Here is a 22,089-nt window from a genome sequence, read left to right on the forward strand (position 1 = left end):
CTTTCCTTCCTTCCTCCCTTCTTCACGTGAAGACCAGTGGCCATCAAGCAGGATGTAAGAAAATAGGTGGAGGCAATCATCGAAAACACAAAGAGGGAGTGACTAACTCAGGGATGTCATTGGAATATAATTCTGTTCCCTGCATACCCGTGTGGGATAGCAACCCATCGAGAAACCCACCCCTTTAAAACTCACACAACGTTTCAGGCATTACAATATCTTACAGCAGAGATCACTCAAGTAATAACATCCATAAAAACTTCTGGAATCAGACATGACCTTTGATTTGCTTCAAAATTTGTGTTGTTCAAAAGGACAGTGGGTCTTATTGTCTCCAATCATCTGAATAGGATTCCCTTCCATACAGGGATTTTTCTCTTGTCAGCTGGAAGTTATTAAAACTCTCTTAATAGGCTATGGGTTTTTGTCACACCAACGGCCCAATTTCCATCTCCCACTTCAGTGCATTGCAGCTCTTCCATTCCTATCAAGACTCATGGTTAGATCCTGTAGCAGCACACATCATTATTGCGCATAGTGCTGTGTGTACATCTTCTCCACATTACTTATAGATTCAGGATATGCCTGCTTCAAATCAATACATTCCTGCTCCAAGCACAGGTTTCCAATTGGGACCAAACCTCTCCCCATTCACTGCCAATGTACAAAATCCCAACGGACCAAACCCATTCCCATTCACCGACAACGAACAAAATTCCAATGGATCAAACCCCTTCCCATTCACCTACAATGTACAAAATCCCAATGGATCAAACCCTTTCCCATCCAGTCCGATTATGCAGAACTCCAATGAATGAAACCCATTCCCATTGACTCCCAAAATTCCTGATCAAAGCAGAACACTTGAAGCTAAAATCTTGATTCAATTACAAAACCTTAGCCCAAGACTGCCAAATCTCACCTCTATGGAGCAGTACATTTTAGAAGACCAATCAATTTGGTGTCACATCTCTCTCTACATTCAGCATTCTTTGCTGTTTGAGATTGAATCACTGAATGGCTTTTTAAATGGCCTACAAGGACAAAGATTTGCAGATTGGCTACTTTTATCTTCATTGTCACTGGGTCAAAATCCTGGAACTCCCTAACCTGACAGCACTGTGGGAGCACCTTCACCACAAGGACTGCAGCGGTTCAAGAAGATGGCCCACCATCACCTTCTCAAGGGCAACTAGGGATGGGCGATAAATGCCAATCTTGCCAGCGATGCCCACATCCCGAGAATGAATTAAAAACAAGATTAATTTAATCTGCTTCAAAGCATAACATGATGTTTACCAGAATTTGACTTAAATAAAATGGGGCAAAAAAACAAAATGCGAAAGTTTATGCAATGGGACTAACCGTCTCATTCCCTTCCATGTTATTTCTAACTGATCGTCACAAACTAGTTTGAGAGTGTTTTTCCCTGCGAGGTGGTGGGTGTCCACCAGAAACATTAATCTTTAGCTCACAGTGTCCATCTTTGCATCTTCTGCTTTCATTTTTGAATTTTTGATCCCAGCAAAGTAACCAACTGGTTGTTGTAGTGACCGAGTCAAAACACCTTTTCTCTGAACAGGCAGGTCCAGTCACTAAGATGCATTTAAGGGGAAGCTAGATAAGTACATGAGGGAGAAAGGAATAGAAGAGATATGCTGATAGGGTGAGACGAAGTAGGGAGGGGGGAGGCTCGTGTGGAGCATAAACATCGGCATAGACCAGTTGAGCCAAAAAGACTGTTTCTGTGCTGTAAATTCGATGTAATTCTATGTAAGATTGAATCATGCCTCGTGATGGACACGGAAGAGACTGAGAGAAAAGAGAGAGAGAGGAGAGAGAAAAAAAATACACTCTCGCAGCTTTGAAACCATCCCAATGAAAAGGACTATTGTTCAACTCTACACGTTCTGCCTTCCCCAGCACTTGACAACCAAAGACTGGGACAATGGTAGGCTTGTCCCTAACAGAATGACCCTTGTCAAGAAATGGCTTGCTTTGCAAACATGTTTTATGGTGTGTAAAAAAAAAAGTTCTCTTCCCCATTAGAGAAATGATGAAATATAAACTGAGCAAAGATTTCCGAGCTGCCTCAAGAAAAGATTGTTTTTATTTTTGTGAGAAGGCTGTTGGTTAAATTTGGGGAGCCATGAGACATTAACAATCAACTGGTTTGAGTTACAATAAGTTCTGTTGTTAATTTTTCCAATTATTTCCCATCCATCTTGCCTGAAGATCCCATGGGCACCAGCAGCGGGACTCAACCATCTCATCCAAGCAGTCGTTCTTCATGTGAGAACCTGGTTAGTGAGTACTGGCAGAGACTTGAGCACATAATCTAGGCTGACACCACCAGTGCAGTGCTGAGGGAGTGCTGCACTGTCAGCGATGCCGTATTTCGGATGAGGCATTAAACCGAGGCCCTGTCTACCCTCTCAGGTGGACGTAAAAGATCCCTTGGCACTACTTCGAAGAAGAGCAGGTGAGTTCTCCCCAATGTCCTGGGCCAATATCTATCCCTCAACCAACATCACTAAAAAAAACAGATTATCTGGTCATTTGCCTCGTTACTGTTTGTGGGATCCTGCTGTGCGCAAATTGGCTGCCGTGTTTCCCTACATTATAACAGTGGCTCCACTTCAAGAGTATTTAATTGGTTGTAAAGTGATTTGGGACGTCCTAAGGCCATGAAAGGCGCTATATAAATGCATGTTCTTTCTTTTCTTTTTCTTTCTTCAGCTGTGGGGACATTTCATCTGAGCCTACTACACACGACTACCAGGCACACAGTTTCCAACATGGGGAGTGCTGGATGTTAACCAGGAGCAGGTGTCCTGGCCAATCTTTCCCCTCCTTAAGCCGGGGATATCGAGACTATTCATAGCACCCGTATTGCTGCTTACCAAGATAGCAACAACAACAACGTGCATTTATATAGCACCTTTAACCTAGTAAAACGTCCCAAGGTGCGATTATCAAACAAAATGTGACACCGAGCCACATAAGGAGCGATTAGGACAGGTGCTTGGTCAAAGAGGTAGGTCTTAAAGAGCGTCTTAAAGGAGGAGAGAGAGGTGGCGAGACGTAAAGGTTTAGGGAGGGAATTCCAGAGCTTAGGGCCGAGGCAGTTGAAGGCACGGCCTCGGGGTAGGAGCGATGAGTTGCTATCCTTCCACCATCTCTCCTCCATAACTAGTCCCTCACAGACTAACTAGGGTCTGGGTCCAATGAGTGACATCGACAAGTTGTAAGACAGGAAACTAACGCTGGGAGAAGAGGGATCTAAAGAAGGACGAAACACCAAACAAGAAAAGTTTACAAAAAATACTTTTGTTTTCAAATTCATAGAACTCAAGCGGAATCTTTTTTTTTGCCCAGAAGCAACCAATAAGAGTTATCTCAACCTCATTTTTCTTTGCAAAGTGTGCTCAGGGGTACAAGTGAAATGCAATGAATATCTCAGATGCTGAGAGGCATGAACTATGTAGATGTCAGCTGGCTCTTTAACTTAGGTTGCGAGCAAAGAACTAGAGGACACAGGTTTAAAATTAACAAGCCTCGAGTGAGAGAGGAGATTAAGAGAAACTTTTATTTTTTCTCATGGAACAGTGGAACAGTGGAGCAGCCTCCCAGCGATTCAGGCTGAGACTATTAACCCCTTCAAAAAAAAAAGACTGAGATAAAAAAACCAACAGAAAAGAAAGAATGGAAAGAAAGAACTTGCATTTCTTTAGCACGTTTCATGACCTCAGGATGTCCCAAAGCGCTTTACAGCCAATGAAGCACTTTTGAAGTGTAGTCACTGTTATAATGTAGGAAACGCGGCAGCCAATTTGCGCACAGCAAGATCCCACAAACAGCGATGTGATAAGACCAGATAATCTGGGTTTTTTTTAGTGATGTTGTTTGAGGGATAAATATTGGCCAGGACACCGGAGAAGATTTCCCCTGTTCTTCTTCAAATAGTGCCATGGGATCTTTTACACCCATGTGAGAGTGCAGGCGGGTGCCTCGGTTTAACGTCTCAACCAAAAGACAGCACCTCCGACAGCGTGGCACTCCCTCAGTACTGCTCTGGGAGTATCAGCCCGGATTTTGTGCTTAAGTCTCATGGAGTGGTACCGGAACCCATGATCTTCTGCCTCAGAGGCAACAGGGCTACCCACTGAGCCACAGCTGACAACTTTGTCTAGAGCACGCTGGCCGTGCTGGGAGATGAAAGGTCAAAGCCATTTCGAGGCACGGGCCTCATCTAAATAGAGTTGGTGAGTTGCGGGCATCAGGTGGTTGTCCCATCGGAGCTTGCTGGTCCTGGGTCAGCGCAATACTGGGCGGCCCGAAAGATGACCGTCTAGCAGCAAGGTTAGACCTGGAGAGCTGAGTTTGCAATCGCGGAGTTGGGGGGGAGCCCAGGGAGACAGTGGCCCAGAGGGAGTGCTGCACTGTCGGAGGTGTCCCATCTTGCAGATGAGGCGTCAAACCGAGGCCCCATCTGCCCGTTATGCTGGATGTAAAAGATCCCCATGTTCAAAGGTAGAGCAGGAGAATTCTCCCCGGTGTCTTGGCTAACGTTTATCCCTCAACCAACACCACCAAAACAGTTTAATCGACCATTTATCTCATCGCTGTTTGTGGGACCTTGCTGTGTGCAAATTGGCTGCCGCGTATCCCTACATTAGGGCAATGAATACACTTCAAAATATAATTCATTGGCTGAGAAGCACTTTGAGACATCCTGAGGACATGATAGGCGCTGTAGAAATGCAAGTTCATTCTCTACTTGCGATGGCTTTTGGCCATTTTAATACTGGTCTTCATGGTAACGCAATATACCACCAGAGGGTGAGGCCAAGACTGATCATGTGACTCAGTCCACCGTTCCGTTGGCTGAGCCGGTAACAGTACCAGAGATTGATGCTGCCGGCCCCACCTCTAAACCATTCAATATTGACTTGAAATTAAAAATACTTGACCACGATCAAGGTCAGGAACAGTGGGAGTCCGGCCTGCGAGAAATGAGTAATTGGTGTCAGGGGCGCTTTACATTGGCAGTGATCTCAACCATGTCAAACTGGGTCAAATTGGCCTCAGTCCTCTGGTCCTACTTAGATTAGGTCAATAAGATATGGTCCTTTTGTTGGTTAAGTTAAACCTAGGCAATGAATATGAAAATTCAATGTTTGGTACAATTTGAGCAATGCTGTTGTTCCTACTGGAAGAAGAATCAGTAACCAGAGGGCACAGATTTAAGATAATTAGCAAAAGAACCAGGGAGGGAGATGAGGAGAAATTGCTTTTATGCAGCGAGTTGTTATGATCTGGAACGCGCTGCCTGAAAGGGCGGTGGAAGCAGATTCAATAATAACTTTCAAAAGGGAATTGGAGAAATACTTGAAAAGAGAAAATTTGCAGGGCTATGAGGAAAGAGCAGGAGGGAGTGAGACTAATTGGATAGCTCTTTCAAAGAGCCGGCACAGACATGATGGGCCGAATGGCCTCCTTCTATGCTGCGAGGTTCTATGATATGAATTAATTTCTACCATGAAAAAACTTAACCGCAAGTGTTGCGAAATTGATTAATTCTGAAATTGAACCCTGTCAGGCACATTCAAGAGAACAAAAAATGTTCTAACGCATGGCTACTGGCAAGATCTGCCGGTTAGTTCAGATAAGAGTTCTTGGCCTTGTGCCAATACAGCCATCCTTCTTTGATCTGAATATCTCGTTTACAGCAACGTAACCATGAATGTTGACCTTGACGATAAAATGGAGATTAAATTATCCTCCGTCACTGCAGTGCAGAATTGAGTGAACTGATCTCTCCATTGAATGATATGGTCCAATAGGACACCTTGCTAGGAGAAAATATGAGGCGAAAAAGCCTTCCCCGGCAACAGAACATTCCAGATGTTGTCAATATTGTGCGGTTTAAAAAAGTTTAAAAGAAGTAAAGGGAATTAGGGGTTACGGGGAGCGGGCAGGAAATTGGACATGAATTTAGATTTGAGATTAGGATCAGATCAGCCATGATCTTATTGAATGGCGGAGCAGGCTCGAGGGGCCGATTGGCCGACTCCTGCTCCTATTTCTTATGTTCTTATGTAGGCACTAAAAGGCAATGAGAATTTAGCTCCACGAAAGGTTCGTGGTACCCCTTTAACATATCCTTCTTCATTGCTTTTCTGTTGTCCTTTGCTGTTCATTGAGGGAGGGTTTCTCATCCCTGACCCTCTGTGGTATGTGGCGCTCAAAATAAACAAGTCACATGATCCATTTGAGACACAATTCCAGGATCTGAGTAGGAGAAAGTCAGAACTCGCTATGTCAGTTAAAAGGAAAAGATTCTCTTTGTTTCATAACCTGTCATTTCCCATTTTCCCCCTACCACTCAAACTCCCGAGTTGAATCTTCAATGTTTCATGCGCTTTGTTTGAGACTCGAATAAGAGTTTTCAGCCATAGCTGAGGCAAAATTTAAAGGGGATTCATTGTCACCTATAATAAGGGGTGTCGTTTGACCTATAATAAGAGGCCTATAATGTTGCAAAGAAGAGTACTAAGCCTGAGGATTGGGAGAGCTTTAGAAACCACAAAGGTCAACCAAAAAATTGATAAAAAGGGAGAAAATAGAATATGAAAGCAAACTAGCAAGAAACATAAAAATGGATTGCAAGAGCTTATACAAGTATGTAAAAAGGAAGAGAATTGCAAAAGTAAATGTTGGTCCCCTTAAAGGCTGAGACAGGAGAAATTATAATGAGGAATAAGGAAATGGCAGAGATAACACAAAAAGCGTACCGCAAATAGTGGGGAACCAAGGGGCTAATGAGAGTGAGGAATTTAAAGTAATTAATATCAGTAGAGAAAAAGTACTAGAGAAACTAATGGGACTAAAACCCAATAAATCCCCTGGACCTGATGGCCTACATCCTAAGGTTCTAAAAGAGGTGGCTGCAGAGATAGTGGATGCATTAGTTGTGATCTTCCAAAATTTCCTAGATTCTAGAACGGTCCCAGCGGATTGGAAGGTAGCAAATGTAACACCACTGTTCAAGAAGGGAGGGAGAGAGAAAACAGGAAATTACAGGTCAGTTAGCCTGACATCAGTCATCAGGAAAATGCTGGAATCTATTTTTAAGGAAGTGGTAACAGGGCACTTAGAACATCATTATATGATTAGGCAGAGTCAACATGGTTTTATGAAAGGGAAATCGTGTTCGACAAATTTATTGGAGTTTTTTGAGGATGTATCTTGCAGGATAGATAAAAGGGAACCAGTGGATGTTGTATATTTGGATTTTCAAAAGGCATTCGATAAGGTGCCACATAAAAGGTTGTTACACAAGGTAAGGGCTCATGGGGTTGGGGGTAATATATTAGCATGGATAGAGGATTGGTTAACGGACAGAAAACAAAGTGTAGGGACAAATGGGTCATTCTCAGGTTGGCAGGCTATAACTGGCGGGGTGCCGCAAGGATCAGTGCTTGGGCCTCAGCTATTTACAATCTATATTAATGATTTAGATGAAGGGACCAAATATAATGTATCCAAGTTTGCTGATGATACAAATCTAGGTGGGAAAGTAAGCTGTGAGGAGGACACGACGAGTCTGCAAAGGGATATAGACAGGTTAAGTGAGTGGGCAAGAAGGTGGCAGATGGAGTATAATGTGGGGAAATGTGAGGTTATTCACTTTGGGAGGAAGAATAGAAAAACAGAATATTTTTAAATGGTGAGAAACTATTAAATGTTGGTGTTCAGAGAGCCTTGGCTGTCCTCGTACAAGAAACACAAAAAGTTAGCATGCAGGTACAGCAAGCAATTAGGAAAGCAAATGGCATGTTGGCCTTTATTGCAAGGGGTTGGAGAACAAGAGTAAGGAAGTCATATTACAATTGTACAGGGCTTTGGTGAGACGTCACCTAGAGTTATGCGTACAGTTTTGGTCTCCTTCTTTAGGGAAGGATATACTTGCCTTAGAGGCGGTGCAACGAAGGTTCACTAGATTGATTCCTGGGATGAGAGGGTTGTCCTATGAGGAGAGATTGAGTAGAATGGGCCTATACTCTCTGGAGTTTAGAAGAATGAGAAGTGATCTCATTGAAACATATCAGATTCTGAGGGGGTTTGACAGGGTAGATGCTGAGAGATTGTTTCCTCTAGCTGGGGAGTCTAGGACCAGGGCACATAGTCTCAGGATAAGGAGTTGGCCATTTAAGACTGAGATGAGAAGGAATTTCTTCACTCAGAGAGTAATGAATCTTTGGAATTCTCTACCCCAGGGGGCTGTGAACGCTCAGCCACTGAGTATATTTAAGACTGAGATCGATAGATTTTTGGACACTAAGGGAATCAAGGGATATGGGGATCGGGCGGGAAAGGGGAGTTGAGGTCAAAGATCAGCCGCAATCATATTGAATGGCGGAGCAGGCTCGAGGGGCCATATGGCCTACTCCTGCTCCTATTTCTTCTGTTCTTATAATATATTAGGTCTGGCGTATCGCATGCATTGCCTCCACGCATCATGTTTACTTCCTGTAAAATTTTGTTGATGCAGTAGAACATAATTTGACTTATTCAGTCACAGAAGATCACACACTTATATCTTGGAGCAATGGTGGGTAAATGGAGTTGAGGTGGAAGATCAGCCATGATCTAAATGAATGGTGGAGCAGGCTCTAGGGCTGAATGGCCTCCATCTGTTCCTGTTATAATGTGTGAAGTAGTGGAAGGATTTGTAGGCTGATTAACATTCCAACAAGCTGTGATGTGAATACTCCTTCCATGGCTGTAACTATCTTTATACCATGATGTGGAGATGCCGGTGATGGACTGGGGTTGACAAATGTAAACAATCTTACAACACCAGGTTATAGTCCAACAATTTCGACAATTGTTAGACTATAACCTGGTGTTGTAAGATTGTTTACATTTATCTTTATACCAGCCAATAGAAAAGTTAGTCCTATATGGTGGGAGGGTTTTATGGTCTTCAATAACCCATATGATTAAGGGGGGGGTGGAGAAAGGGTCACCCACACCCTTTGAACACAAGTATCCCTGCTGGATGTCACAGCAGAAATCCAAGCCAGAGGTCTGGTTTCCCCTCACAGGGACTGTCTAGAGAGGGATGTAAACCCTATACCTTCTGACTCAGAGCCAGCAATGTTACCACTAAGCCAACGGCTCCCACCCTGGAAATCCGTAGCCGTGATAATGATACACTGTACGTTACGTGGTGCAATACCCCCTGCTGCAAAACAGCCCATCCTCTGACTTACCAAAGGAGATCTGCTGACAATTAACAAACTGTAAATATTGCTAGCTTGCTCTCAAACACAATTCTTCCTATAGTCTCTCAACTATATAGAATCATTGAATCATACAGCACAGAAGGAGGCCATTCGGCCCATCGTGCCTGTGCCACTTCTCTGACAGAGCTGTCCAATTAGTCCCACTCTCCTCTGCTCTTTCCCCATAGCACTGCAAATTTTTCCCCTTCAAGTATTTATCCAATTCCCTTTTTGCGAGATCTCTTATAAAAATGGAAAATTTAAACTTTTAGATAGGGACCAAAAGGCTGGGAGTCACAGTTGCGATTTTCCCTGGCTATCGCTTAAATTGTTTACATTCCTCTGCCCACTATTTTAGCAGAGTCTGCTGCAGAATACATGACCAAAATGCCTTTTTTCTTCACAGATGCAGACTGGCCGGTTGTGTATTTCCAGCATTTCCTGTTTTTGGCTTACATTCATACTGGGGAGTAGATTCTCCAGCTGAGCCACTGGGGCAGATGAATATCCTTTTGTTGCTACTCTCACCTCTGAATCAGAAGGTCGTGATTTAAGTCCCACTCCAGGAAATGTTAAACCGAGGCCCCGTCTGCCCTCTCAGGTGGACGTAAAAGATCCCATGGCCACTATTTCGAAGAAAAGCAGGGGGGGTTCAATATGTATTCCTCAACCAACATCACTGAAACAGGTGATCGGGTCATTTATCTCATTGCTGTTTGTGGGATCTTGCTGTGCTCTTGGGAAAGGCAAGTTGCGATGAGGACACAAAGTGTCTGCAAAGGGATAGTGACAGGTTAAGCGAATGGGCAAAAATTTGGCAGATGGAATATTAATGTGGGAAAATGTGAAGTCATCCACTTTGGGAGGAAAAATAAAAAAGCAAAATATTATTTGAATGGAGAAATATTACAAAATGCTGCGGTGCAGAGGGATCTGGGTGTCCTCGTACATGAAACACAAAAAGTCAACATACAGGTGCAGCAGGTAATCCGGAAGGCAAACGGAATATTGGCCTTTATTTCTTGGGGGATGGAGTATAAAAGCAGGGAGGTCATGCTGCAACTGTACAGGGTGCTGGTGAGACCACACCTGGAGTACTGCGTACAGTTCGGGTACCCTTATTTAAGGAAGGACATACTTGCATTGGAGGCAGTTCAGAGAAGGTTCACTAGGTTGATTCCGGGTATGGAAGGGTTGTCTTATGAGGAAAGATTGAACAGGTTGGGTCTATACTCATTGGAGGTTAGAAGAATGAGAAGAGATCTTATTGAAACATACAAGATTCTGAGAGGACTCGATAGGGTAGATGTCGAGAGGATGTTTCCCCTCATGGAGGAATCTAAAACTAGGGGGCATAGTCTCAGAATAAGGGGTCGCCCGTTTAAGACGGAAATGAGGAGGAATTTCTTCTCCCAGAGGGTCGTGAATCTTTGGAATTCTTTACCCCAAAAAGCTGTGGAGGCTGAGTCATTGAATACATTCAAGGCTGAGTTAGACAAACTTTTGATCAGCAAGGGAGTCAAAGGATATGGGGAAAGGCCGGGAAAGTGGAGTTGAGGTAAAAATCAGATCAGCCATGATCTCATTAAATGGCAGAGCAGGCTCGAGGGGCCGAATGGCCTACTCCTGCTCCTATCTCTTATGGTCTTATGGTCTGTGTGCAAATTGGCTGCTGTGTTTCCTACATTACAACAGTGACTACACTTCAAAAGTATTTCATTGGCTGTAGAGTGCTTTGGGACGTCCTGTGGTCATGAAAGGCGCGATATAAATGCATCTTTTAATTACTTTAGACCCTACGTCAAAATAGAACAGACTTTAACACAAAGGCATTCAGCCTCATGAGAAAAAAAGTCCATCGAGAATATACCTTTAAGAACCTGCATTGTTTTCAAGCTGTCCTGGTCTGCGCTCTGTATTTTATTGCTTAACATTGTGATTCGAGATAAGATTCTTAATAAAGGCAACTGACAGGGAGTGAAAGCATTCACTAGAAAAATAACACACTCTCCACGCTGCATTACAATGTACCTGTACATATTATACTATCATTAATCATAGTCATTCCGATCTGACTGGCATCACAAAGATACTATTGTGACAGTAACAACTTCAACTGTTGTGAGCTGTTCAAACTGCGATATGTTCATTCCCCCTTCCCACCTAAGGGAAATAGTGTGGGCCCTTTAAAATGAAATGTTGACTCCCATGATTCGGTTGGTAAATGGGAGCCCTCCCTCCCTGCCCCTTTGTTCTGATGCCAAAATGGAACTTAATTGTAGAGATTAAGAAGGCCCTAGGTTGGATTCCCATTCTGTGTCAAGTTAGCTCATTTTAGGCCAAGGTGGCTACATAGGAACATAGGAACAGGAGTAGGCCATTCAGCCCCTCGTGCCTGCTCCGCCATTTGATAAGATCATGGCTGATCTGTGATCTAGCTCCACATACCTGCCTTTGGCCCATATCCCTTAATACCTTTGGTTGCCAAAAAGCTATCTATCTCAGATTTAAATTTAGCAATTGAGCTAGTATCAATTGCCATTTGCAGAAGAGAGTTCCAAACTTCTACCACCCTTTGTATGTAGAAATGTTTTCTAATCTCGCTCCTGAAAGGTCTGGCTCTAATTTTCAGACTGTGCCCCCTACTCCTAAAATCCCCAACCAGTGGAAATAGTTTCTCTCTATCCACCCTATCCGTTCCCCTTAATATCTTATAAACTTCGATCAGATCACCCCTTAACCTTCGAAACTCTAGAGAATACAACCCCAATTTGTGTAATCTCTCCTCGTAACTTAACCCTTGAAGTCCGGGTCACATTCTAGTAAACCTACGCTGCACTCCCTCCAAGGCCAATATGTCCTTCCGAAGGTGCGGTGCCCAGAACTGCTCACAGTACTCCAGGTGCGGTCTAACCAGGGTTTTGTATAGCTGCAGCATAATTTCTGCCCCCTTGTACTCTAGTCCTCTAGATATAAAGGCCTGCATTCCATTAGCCTTATTGATTATTTTCTGCACCTGTTCAGGACACTTCAATGATCTATGTACCTGAACCCCTAAGTCCCTTTGGACATCCACTGTTTTTAACTTTTTACCATTTACAGGGCAGCTACAGCTGACAGTGCCTCTGACTTAGGGAGGGGTGAAGAAACCAGCTGGGGTTCTTGCTCCTGATCACTATCCAATGGCTTCTGCTGGAGAATGCCAACGAGTGAATGTTCAGTTAATGCCATGTTCTGATGGAATGGAACTCAATGGAAGTTATGCTAAATCTTTATTAAACACTGGTTAGGCCTCAGCTGGAGTATTGTGTTCAATTCTGGGCACCGCACTTTAGGAAGGAAGTCAAGGCCTTAGAGAGGGTGCAGAAGAGATTTACTGGCATGGTACCAAGGGATGAGGGACTTCAGTTATGTGGATAGACTGGAGAAGCTGGGATTGTTCTCCTTAGAGCAGAGAAGGTTAAGGGAAGATTTGAATGTCATGAAGGGTTTCAACAGAGTGAACAAGGAGGAACTGTTTCCAGTGGCAGAAGGGTCGGTAACCAGAGGACACAGATTTAAGGTGATCGGCAAAAGAACCAGAGGCGACATGAGGAAACATTTTTTTTTACTATTGAATCTGCTTCCACCGCCCTTTCAGGCAGCGAGTTGTTAGGATCTGGAATGTGCTGCCTGAAAGGGCGGTGGAAGCAGATTCAACAGTAACTTTCAAAAGGGAATTGGATAAATACTTGAAGGGAAAACATTTACAGGGCCATGGGGAAAGATCAGGCGAATGAGGCTAATTGGATAGCTCTTTCAAACAGCTGGCACAGGCACAGTGGGCTGAATGGCCTCCTCCTGTGCTGTACCCACTATGATACTTTGAATGTTTACATAGAACAAGCAATCTTGTTTACATAGAACAACCCCCGCTTCTCCAGTCTCTCCACATAACTGAAGTCCCTCATCCCTGGTACCATCCTAGTAAATCTCTTCTTGCACCCTCTCTAAGGCCTTGACATCCTTCCTGAAGTGTGGTGCCCAGAATTGAACACAATACTCCAGCTGAGGCCTAACCAGTGTTTAATAAAGGTTTAGCATAACTTCCATTGAGTTCCATTCCATCAGAACATGGCATTGTAGTGGAGGGCAGTCAGCCTCCATTGAGTAAGCCCTATAGAAATAAAGAACTAGCATTTATATAGTGCCCTTCACGATCTCAGGAGTCCCAAAGTGCGTTACAGCCAATGAAGTACTTTTTGAAGTGTAGTCACCGTTGTAATGTAGGAAACATGACAGCCAGTTTGCGCACAGCAAGGTCCCACAAACGGCAATGAGATAAATGACCAGATAATTTGTTTTTATAGTGATGATGGATGAGGGATAAATATTCGCCCAGGACAACAGGGAAAACTCCCCTGCTCTTCTTCGAATAGTGGCATGGAATCTATTATCTGAGAGGGCAGACGGGGCCTCGGTTTAATGTCTCACCCAAAAGATGGCGCATCCCAACAGTGCAGCACTCCCTCGGTACTGCACTGGGAGCGTCAGCCTGTGATTGAGCAGCTGCCCAATACTCAAGTGAGATACCAGCAGGTGCCCAGATCCTGTCGATCAACACGATTCAGAGCTTTGAGTAGAAACTTGGAAGGGAGAAAAAAATTCACTTACGTCCAGTTGCAAACCAAAACTATAAAAGAGGCACTAATAAATCGAATAGGGAATTCAGGAGAAACTTCTTTACCTAATGACTGGTTAGAATGTGGAACTCGCTACAACAAGGAGTAGCTGAGGCGAATAGCATGGATACATTTAAGGGGAAGCTGGATAAACACATGAGGGAGAAAGGAATAGAAGGATATGCTGATAGGGTGAGATGAAGTCGGGAGGGAAGAGGCTCGTGTGGAGTGTAAACACCGGCATAGACCAGTTGGGCCGAATGGCCTGTTTCTGTGCTGTAGGCTCTATGTAATTCCTGCTTCCCTTGGTCAAATGCTGGGGACCTTGGTTTTAGCTGCATCAATCCAAAAGCTTATTGGAAGCTGACCGGCAACAAACCTTTGGGAAAAGTGGGATAGAGGCCCATGCACGAGTCAGTTGCAGCTGATTATGCAGATTTGCTGCCATCCACCAGCAGACGATGCTGAACAGACGATGCTGAAAATCTTACGCACTTAACACTTTGATTGAACAGCTCCCAGTTTCAGTGAGAGAACTCTGCTGCTGAACAGCAGCATGGAGGGTACATTGTGCTAATTGCAACATATTTTATTCATTCCACAGAAACAAACACATTGCACTTGAGGGTGAGCATAGCACTCCAATTACTGCGATTGAGAAAGTGCAGAGTTAATGAAGTGTGTTATTACTAATCAATCCTCACTCCTCTGTAATGATTCTTAAGAGCATGCAGTTGCATTACAATTCTCAATTAAGAGAGCTGCAGAGGGGAAAAATGATCTCCCAAATATAATTCTTACAGTTGACTCCACTTAAATACCCAAATATTTTTGCTAACTGGCTCACGATCAGTAAACCTCCCAAACCGTTTTCTATCTGCCCTGCATTCGATCCTCTTGATCTGCCGGTTTACTTTCCCCTGACAGCGCACTGTTTGAGTAAAGACCCTTTTAAAGTATTTTAACACAGTGGTTTCAGCCAGGTTACTGACTGTGTTATAAACACAAAGAGGGTTTAATGCCAATGCGTTAACCATTGGACTAGCAGTAGGCTAGCCAGGATTGTCCTGGAGTCTCCAGCAATTGAAGATTAATCTCCAGGAAACTGCTGGGAGCAACTGATAGAAGCACCGACAAAAATTGTGTGATCTAATTGAGGTGTTTAAGATGATTAAAGGATTTGATAGGGTAGAGAGAGTGAATCTATTTCCTCTGGTGGGGGGGGAGTCAAGAACAAGAGGGCATAACCTTAAAATCAGAGCCAGGCTGTTCAGGGGTGATGTCAGGAAGCACTAAAGGGGAGTGGAAATCTGGAACTCTCTCCCCCAAAAAACTGTTGAGGCTGGGGGTCAATTGAAAATTTCAAAGCTGAGATTGATCGGTTTTTGTTAGGTAAGGATATTAAGGGTTACAGAACCAAGGCAGGTCGATGGAGTTAAGATACAGATCAGCCTTGATCTAATTAAATGGCAGAACAGGCTCAAGGGGCTGAATGGCCTCCTCCTGTTCCTATGTTGAAAATAGGTTGTTCGACTGACAGTTAAGAATCATCCAATTGGGTGACGAAGAGCCTGGTCGCCTTCCAATCGGTGTGCGAAGTCGGAGTGCCACGAGGATGGACATGTCAGACGGTCAATGGCGGGGCGGTTGGAGGCTGGACGTCACGTGATGAAATCTCCAGGAATGCGTCCAATCAGAGTTGGCAACCCGAGCTAGCAGAGGAAATCAAAGGACTAATTTTAAGGCCTTATGCTCCCACTGAGGAGCTGCACGCCCAGGGAGAGCAGGTCAGAGAATTAAGAGTTACATTTCTTTCCGTTTATTCTCGGGATGTGGGTGTCGTTGGCAAGACCAGTGGACACCGCCCACTCCTCATTACCCTGAAGAGGTGGCAGTCAGCCTTTCTCTAGCAATTCATTTTTTAATGACTGAGTGGCTCACCAGGCTAGTTCAGAGGGTATTAAGAGTTTACCCTGTAGCATGGAGTCACATGTTGGCCATCCTGGAAAGGGGTGAAAGGTTCCCTTCCTTGGAGGACGTTAGTGAACCGCTTGGATTTTAAAAATTTTTTCTGGTGCCAATCCACAAGTGATCAGATTGAGTAAATCCAATTGCACAACTCGTCTTGGTGGGATTTGAAATCATGACCTTTAGATTATTCATCCAGCACCATTACCAGTTTACTACTGTACCTACAGTGTCACAGTGCTGTCTGCGACCCGCACTTCCTGCTAGTGTGGCTTCCCCGCTGGGACTGTAGGACCGCGGAACTCGAGCCTTAGTTTATGGTGAGAGATTTCAGGGTCTGTGACGCTACTGATGATCCTGAGAAGTTAGGCTGGGAGTTGTGGCTTCAGCCGGCCCTGGGGTTAGGGTTAGGGTTAGGGTTAGAGGAGGGGAAAGCTGGATATAAAAGGCAAAAACGAAGAACGTTCTAGGGAGAGACAGAGATGGACAGATGAAAGGAAATGTGCTGCTGGATGTGCTCTCCTGGCCGGCCTCCCACCTTGCACCCTCCGTAAACTTTGAGCTCATCGAAAATCTCTGCTGCCCGTATCCTAACTCGCACCAGGTCTCGTTCACCCATCACCCCTGACCTACATCGGCTCCCAGTCCGGCAACGTCTCGGTTTTAAAATTATCATCCTTTTTTTCAAATCCCTCCTTGGCCTCGCCCCTCCCCTATCTCTGTAACCTCCTCCAGCCCTACAACCCTCCGAGATCTCTGCGTTCCACCCATTCTGGCCTCTTGCGCATGCCTGATTTCCATCGCTCCACCATTGGCGGCCGTGCCTTCAGCTGCCTCGTCCCTAAGCTCTGGAATTGCCTCCCTAAACCTCTCCACCCCTCTATCCTCCATTAAGTCGCTCATTAAAACCTGCCTCTTTGACCAACTGTCCACATGTGGCTCAGTGTCAATTTTTTTCTGATAATCGCTCCTGTGAAGCACCTTGGGACGTTTTACGATGTTAAAGACGATATCTAAATTCAAGTTGTTGCTGTTGTTGGTGTGCCATCAGAGAGGACAGGATGAGGCTTGGGTACGAAGGCACATACAGTAGAATAGCCTGCCGCTCCTCACAGCCTAGACTTGCATCTGGAGAATGGGCGAGGTAGTGATTGAGCTCCCAGTGCCCGTGGGACTGTGGTCCAGTGCATTCAATGAAATTGTAGTGCCAATATCTGTAACAAACATGTCCGTGTCTTCATATCAAGTTCCTGTGTGAAGCCTTCACAAAAATAGCAGACAGGGGGAGCTCCGCAGGAGTCCATTGATGTATTGATTACTGGTATCGGGCAGGGTGATTTCAACCCAGCGGAGGGAGAGACTTGGAGGGAGTTACATAGGAACATAGAAACAGGAGGAGGCCATTCAGCCCCTCGAGCCTGTTCTGCCATTCATTTAGATCAAGGCTGATCTGTATCTTAACTTCATCTACCCGCCTTGGTTCCATATCCCTTAATACCCTCGCCTAACAAAAAATCTATCAATCTCAGTTTTGAAAGTTCCAATTGACCCCCAGCCTCAACAGCTTCTTGAGGGAGAGAGTTCCAGATTTCCACTCCCCTTTGTGTGAAGAAGTGCTTCCTGACATCACCCCCCAATGACCTGACTCTAATTTTAAGGTTATGCCCCAGTGTTCCAATATTCTTTCCCCGATTGCAGATTACGTTGTGTTTAATGGTTCGCATCTCACCGAGTCCTTTCTGCCTTTCTCCCATCATCCAAAATTTCGACTGCATTAGCGGTGAAACGCAATTAGTGACTGCCTGGCAGCCCTCACCTTTCAGCTAGTTTTCCATTACAATTTAACAGAGAGAATTCCAACGAATATTCCACAGGGACCTTCTAATACATCACATCAAAAAGAAGAATGAAAGAACTTACATTTCTATAGCGCCTTTCATGACCTCAGGATGTCCCAAAGCGGTTTACAGCCAATTAAGTACATTTTGAAGTGCAGTCACTGTTGTAATGGAGGGAAACGCTGCAGTCAATTTTCACACAGCAAGATCCCACAAACAACAATACGATAATGACCAGATCATCTGTTTTAGTGATGTTAGTTGAGGGATAAATATTGGCCCTGGACACCGGGAAGAACTCCCCTGCTCTTCTTCGAAATAGTGTCGCCAGATCTTTTATGTCCACCTGAGAGGGCAGCAGGACCTTGGCTTATTGTCTCATCCGAAAGATGGAACCTCCAACAGTGCAGCACTCCCTCAGTACTGCACTGGGAGTGTCAGCCTGGATTATGTACACAAGTCTCTAGAGTGGGGCTTAAACCCAAAACCTTCTAACTAGAGGTGAGAGTGGTACCCACTGAGCCATGAGTAAAGTGGATGCAGTTTTTTCAGGTAGCTGGATGAAATGGGCAAACTGCATCATCACCATCAACAATATCATCAATAAGCGTTTATATAGCACCTTTAACGTAGAAAGACGTCTCAAGACGCTTCACACTGTCTTAAGGGAAAAAACGGGCTTGGAGCCAAAGTAGGAGATATTAGAGGGGGTCATGCTTGGTCAAACAATTGGCTTTTAAGGAGGGTCTTAAAGGGGGAGAGGGTCTTAAAGCAGATTCAATAGTAGCTTTGACTAGAAAATTGGATGTATAAATTTGCAGGGCTATGGGGAAAAAGCTGGGGAAGTGGGACTAATTGCATAGCTCTTTCAAAGAGCCGGCATAGGCAGGATGGGCATAATGGCCTCCTTCTGTGCTATGAGGTTCTATGATTCTATGAGAGGGAGTTGGAGTGGCGGAGAGGTTTAGGGAGATTGGCGGCTAAAGGCACGACTGCTGATGCCAGTTACACATATATAGCTTTCTTTGTCGAATTGTCCTGACAAGCTTGCCGCTGTATCTCGAGCCCAGCAGAACTGACTGGGGATTTCATTTTAATTACAATACTGCGCATTACCTTGTGTGTTTTAATGACCTGTCAGAAAGTGCTGAGCTGGGCGGAATTGGGCAAAAGAGGCTGGGTTAAAGGAGAGCCCTCGGGACAGGAAATAATTGTCTCGAGGAGATCTGGTTACACAGAGCAGGTAGGTGCTTGGTGGGAAAAGCTGTTTTAATCTCTGACCTGTCGGCGCGCAGGAATAACCCTGGGAGAGAGCAGGAGTTGGGACTGTCTCCTGGCGAACTCCGAGTCTGGGAGGTCGGAGGTATCGTGGTCTTCATTTCCAGAGTAGGTGGGGGATTGGGGTTAATGATTGGTGTCGGTGGGGGATTGGGGTTAATGATTGGTGTAGGTGGGGGATTGGGGTTAATGATTGGTGTCGGTGGGGGATTGGGCTAATGATTGGAATAGGTGGGGGATTGGGCTAATGATTGGTGTAGGTGGGGGATTGGGGTTAATGATTGGTGTCAGTGGGGGATTGGGCTAATGATTGGAATAGGTGGGGGATTGGGCTAATGATTGGTGTAGGTGGGGGATTGGGCTAATGATTGGAATAGGTGGGGGATTGGGCTAATGATTGGTGTAGGTGGGGGATTGGGGTTAATGATTGGTGTAGGTGGGGGATTGGGGTTAATGGTTGGTGTCAATGGGGATTGGGGTTAATGATTGGTGTAGGTGGGGATTGGGGTTAATGATTGGAATAGGTGGGGGATTGGGGTTAATGGTTGGTGTCAATGGGGATTGGGGTTAATGATTGGTGTAGGTGGGGATTGGGGTTAATGATTGGTGTCAATGGGGATTGGGGTTAATGATTGGTGTAGGTGGGGATTGGGGTTAATGATTGGAATAGGTGGGGGATTGGGGTTAATGATTGGTGTCAATGGGGATTGGGGTTAATGATTGGAATAGGTGGGGGATTGGGGTTAATGGTTGGTGTCAATGGGGATTGGGCTAATGATTGGTGTAGGTGGGGATTGGGGTTAATGATTGGAATAGGTGGGGGATTGGGGTTAATGATTGGTGTCAATGGGGATTGGGGTTAATGATTGGAATAGGTGGGGGATTGGGGTTAATGGTTGGTGTCAATGGGGATTGGGGTTAATGATTGGTGTAGGTGAGGGATTGGGGTTAATGATTGGTGTCGGTGGGGATTGGGGTTAATGATTGGTGTCGGTGGGGATTGGGGTTAATGATTGGTGTCGGTGGGGATTGGGGTTAATGATTGGTGTAGGTGAGGGATTGGGGTTAATGATTGGTGTAGGTGAGGGATTGGGGTTAATGATTGGTGTAGGTGAGGGATTAGGGTTAATGATTGGTGTAGGTGGGGGTTGGGGTTAATGATTGGTGTAGGTGAGGGATTGGGGTTAACGATTGGTGTCGGTGGGGATTGGGATTAATGATTGGTGTAGGTGGGGGATTGGGGTTAATGATTGGTGTAGGTGAGGGATTGGGGTTAATGATTGGTGTAGGTGAGGGATTGGGGTTAATGATTGGTGTAGGTGGGGGATTGGGGTTAATGATTGGTGTAGGTGAGGGATTGGGGTTAATGATTGGTGTCGGTGGGGATTGGGATTAATGATTGGTGTAGGTGGGGGTTGGGGTTAATGATTGGTGTAGGTGAGGGATTGGGGTTAACGATTGGTGTCGGTGGGGATTGGGATTAATGATTGGTGTAGGTGGGGGATTGGGGTTAATGATTGGTGTAGGTGAGGGATTGGGGTTAATGATTGGTGTAGGTGAGGGATTGGGGTTAATGATTGGTGTAGGTGAGGGATTGGGGTTAATGATTGGTGTAGGTGAGGGATTGGGGTTAATGAAATATAAATTTTCACAGGATTGCACAAAGAACATCCGATATTCCCAGCAAAATTCCCAGTTGGCCTCAATTACTGACATCTGGGGACAATTTTCTTGTTTCATGACAGGATGTGGGTTGATAGAAAACAGTTCCTCGACCTCAGCACAAAGAGTGTGTACCAGGGATTGTGGGTAACATCCCAAAGCAACTTACTAAGGAATAAATCTACGTTAAAAACTTGGTGATTTTTTTTTTATATCGGACAGGTCCTTAGCAGCGTGGACCCACGTTGTATCCCAATGATTTGTGCTGGCTTAGTCCCAAGGTAAACACTATCTGGGTTTTACTGGAGTAATTAATCTGCAGTGTGAACGTGGGTAACAATGCTGTAACTGTCCGACCATTTGCCGTTGGCTGTTTTTTTTTTCAGTGACAGAAACAATGGCTGATGGCTAAGGCTGCTCTCCCTCTCCCTCCCCCTCTCCTCCCTCCCCCACCAACCACCTACCAGACTCTCAAACCTTATCATCAGATTTAGGTTCGAAGTGACCAGTCTCTTTGCTCTGAGTTGCGCGTTGCGTCACTCCTTCTACATGTATCCCCCTGTCTGCCAACTGAGCCTTTGCAGAGCTTGTACGTGAAGAGTATCAGATTAACAGAAGTCCATCTCCAAGCAGTGAAACTCATTTTTTTTTTACGGTGGAAAGAATGAGAAAATCTGGGTCCTTCCCTCTTTTGAGAAAAGAATAAGGTTGGAGGCCACTGTTCTCAAGATTATGAAGAGAATTGAAAAAGTGGAAATGGGCAAATTGAAGGATTCAAACACCAGGAGGAGCAGGTTAAAAATGAGAAAGGTACAAGAAGGAATGAGAGGCAGAAATTGCCTGCACAAAGAATGATAGAGCTGTGGAAGAAATTACCAATGAAGGCCACTGGAATGGACAGTATCGACACACGACAAAGGGAGAAGGTTTTCTCTATGCTATTTGTAACAAAGCCGTAAAATTGTTCTTCAGAAATATTTCTGTTGTGCACAGCACGCAGAGATGAAATCTTCCCCCAAGATATGTTTCTGGAGAGAAACAGCATTGAAGGATCTCATGAGGTCAGGTTGATGGGGTTGAGCTCAATCATAAAGGGACAATCCTGTTGGTTCAAATGATCCTTTTCCCTTCTGGAAAGAATTCTCGTGTTGCAGCTCGTAACGAGATTGCTAAATTGTCTCGTGCTCACCTCTCCCCCATCTGTGGTTTTAACCACACAACCCCCACCTCCCCCACACCCCTCCAACCCCTCGGTGTGTTGCTACACTGACACGCTCCTATGCGCTTGCTATACCACTGCAGCACCCAGTAAAATAAATCTTGACATTTTCAAAGTTCAAATCATGTGCTACAATACCACTTCAGTTGAAATTATGATTCCATTGCTGC

At 44.9% G+C, this 22,089-nt stretch overlaps 1 protein-coding gene across 4 annotated transcripts in view; it reads right to left on the reverse strand.

Annotated features, from left to right (window-relative positions):
• LOC137333811 (cadherin-11-like) overlaps nucleotides 1–22,089 on the reverse strand; it is a 152,433-nt gene that overhangs the window by 106,869 nt on the left and 23,475 nt on the right. The window contains exon 3 of one of the 4 annotated variants that reach the window (XM_067998165.1): nucleotides 17,843–17,921. The exons of the other annotated variants lie outside the window; for them this stretch is intronic. The gene's annotated coding sequence lies outside the window, so the exon portion shown is untranslated. The remainder of the gene's footprint in view (nucleotides 1–17,842; nucleotides 17,922–22,089) is intronic. 4 annotated transcript variants of the gene reach the window in all.

The sequence above is a fragment of the Heptranchias perlo genome, chromosome 16 (assembly GCF_035084215.1).
Source record: "Heptranchias perlo isolate sHepPer1 chromosome 16, sHepPer1.hap1, whole genome shotgun sequence".
Classification (NCBI taxonomy): Eukaryota; Metazoa; Chordata; class Chondrichthyes; order Hexanchiformes; family Hexanchidae; genus Heptranchias; species Heptranchias perlo.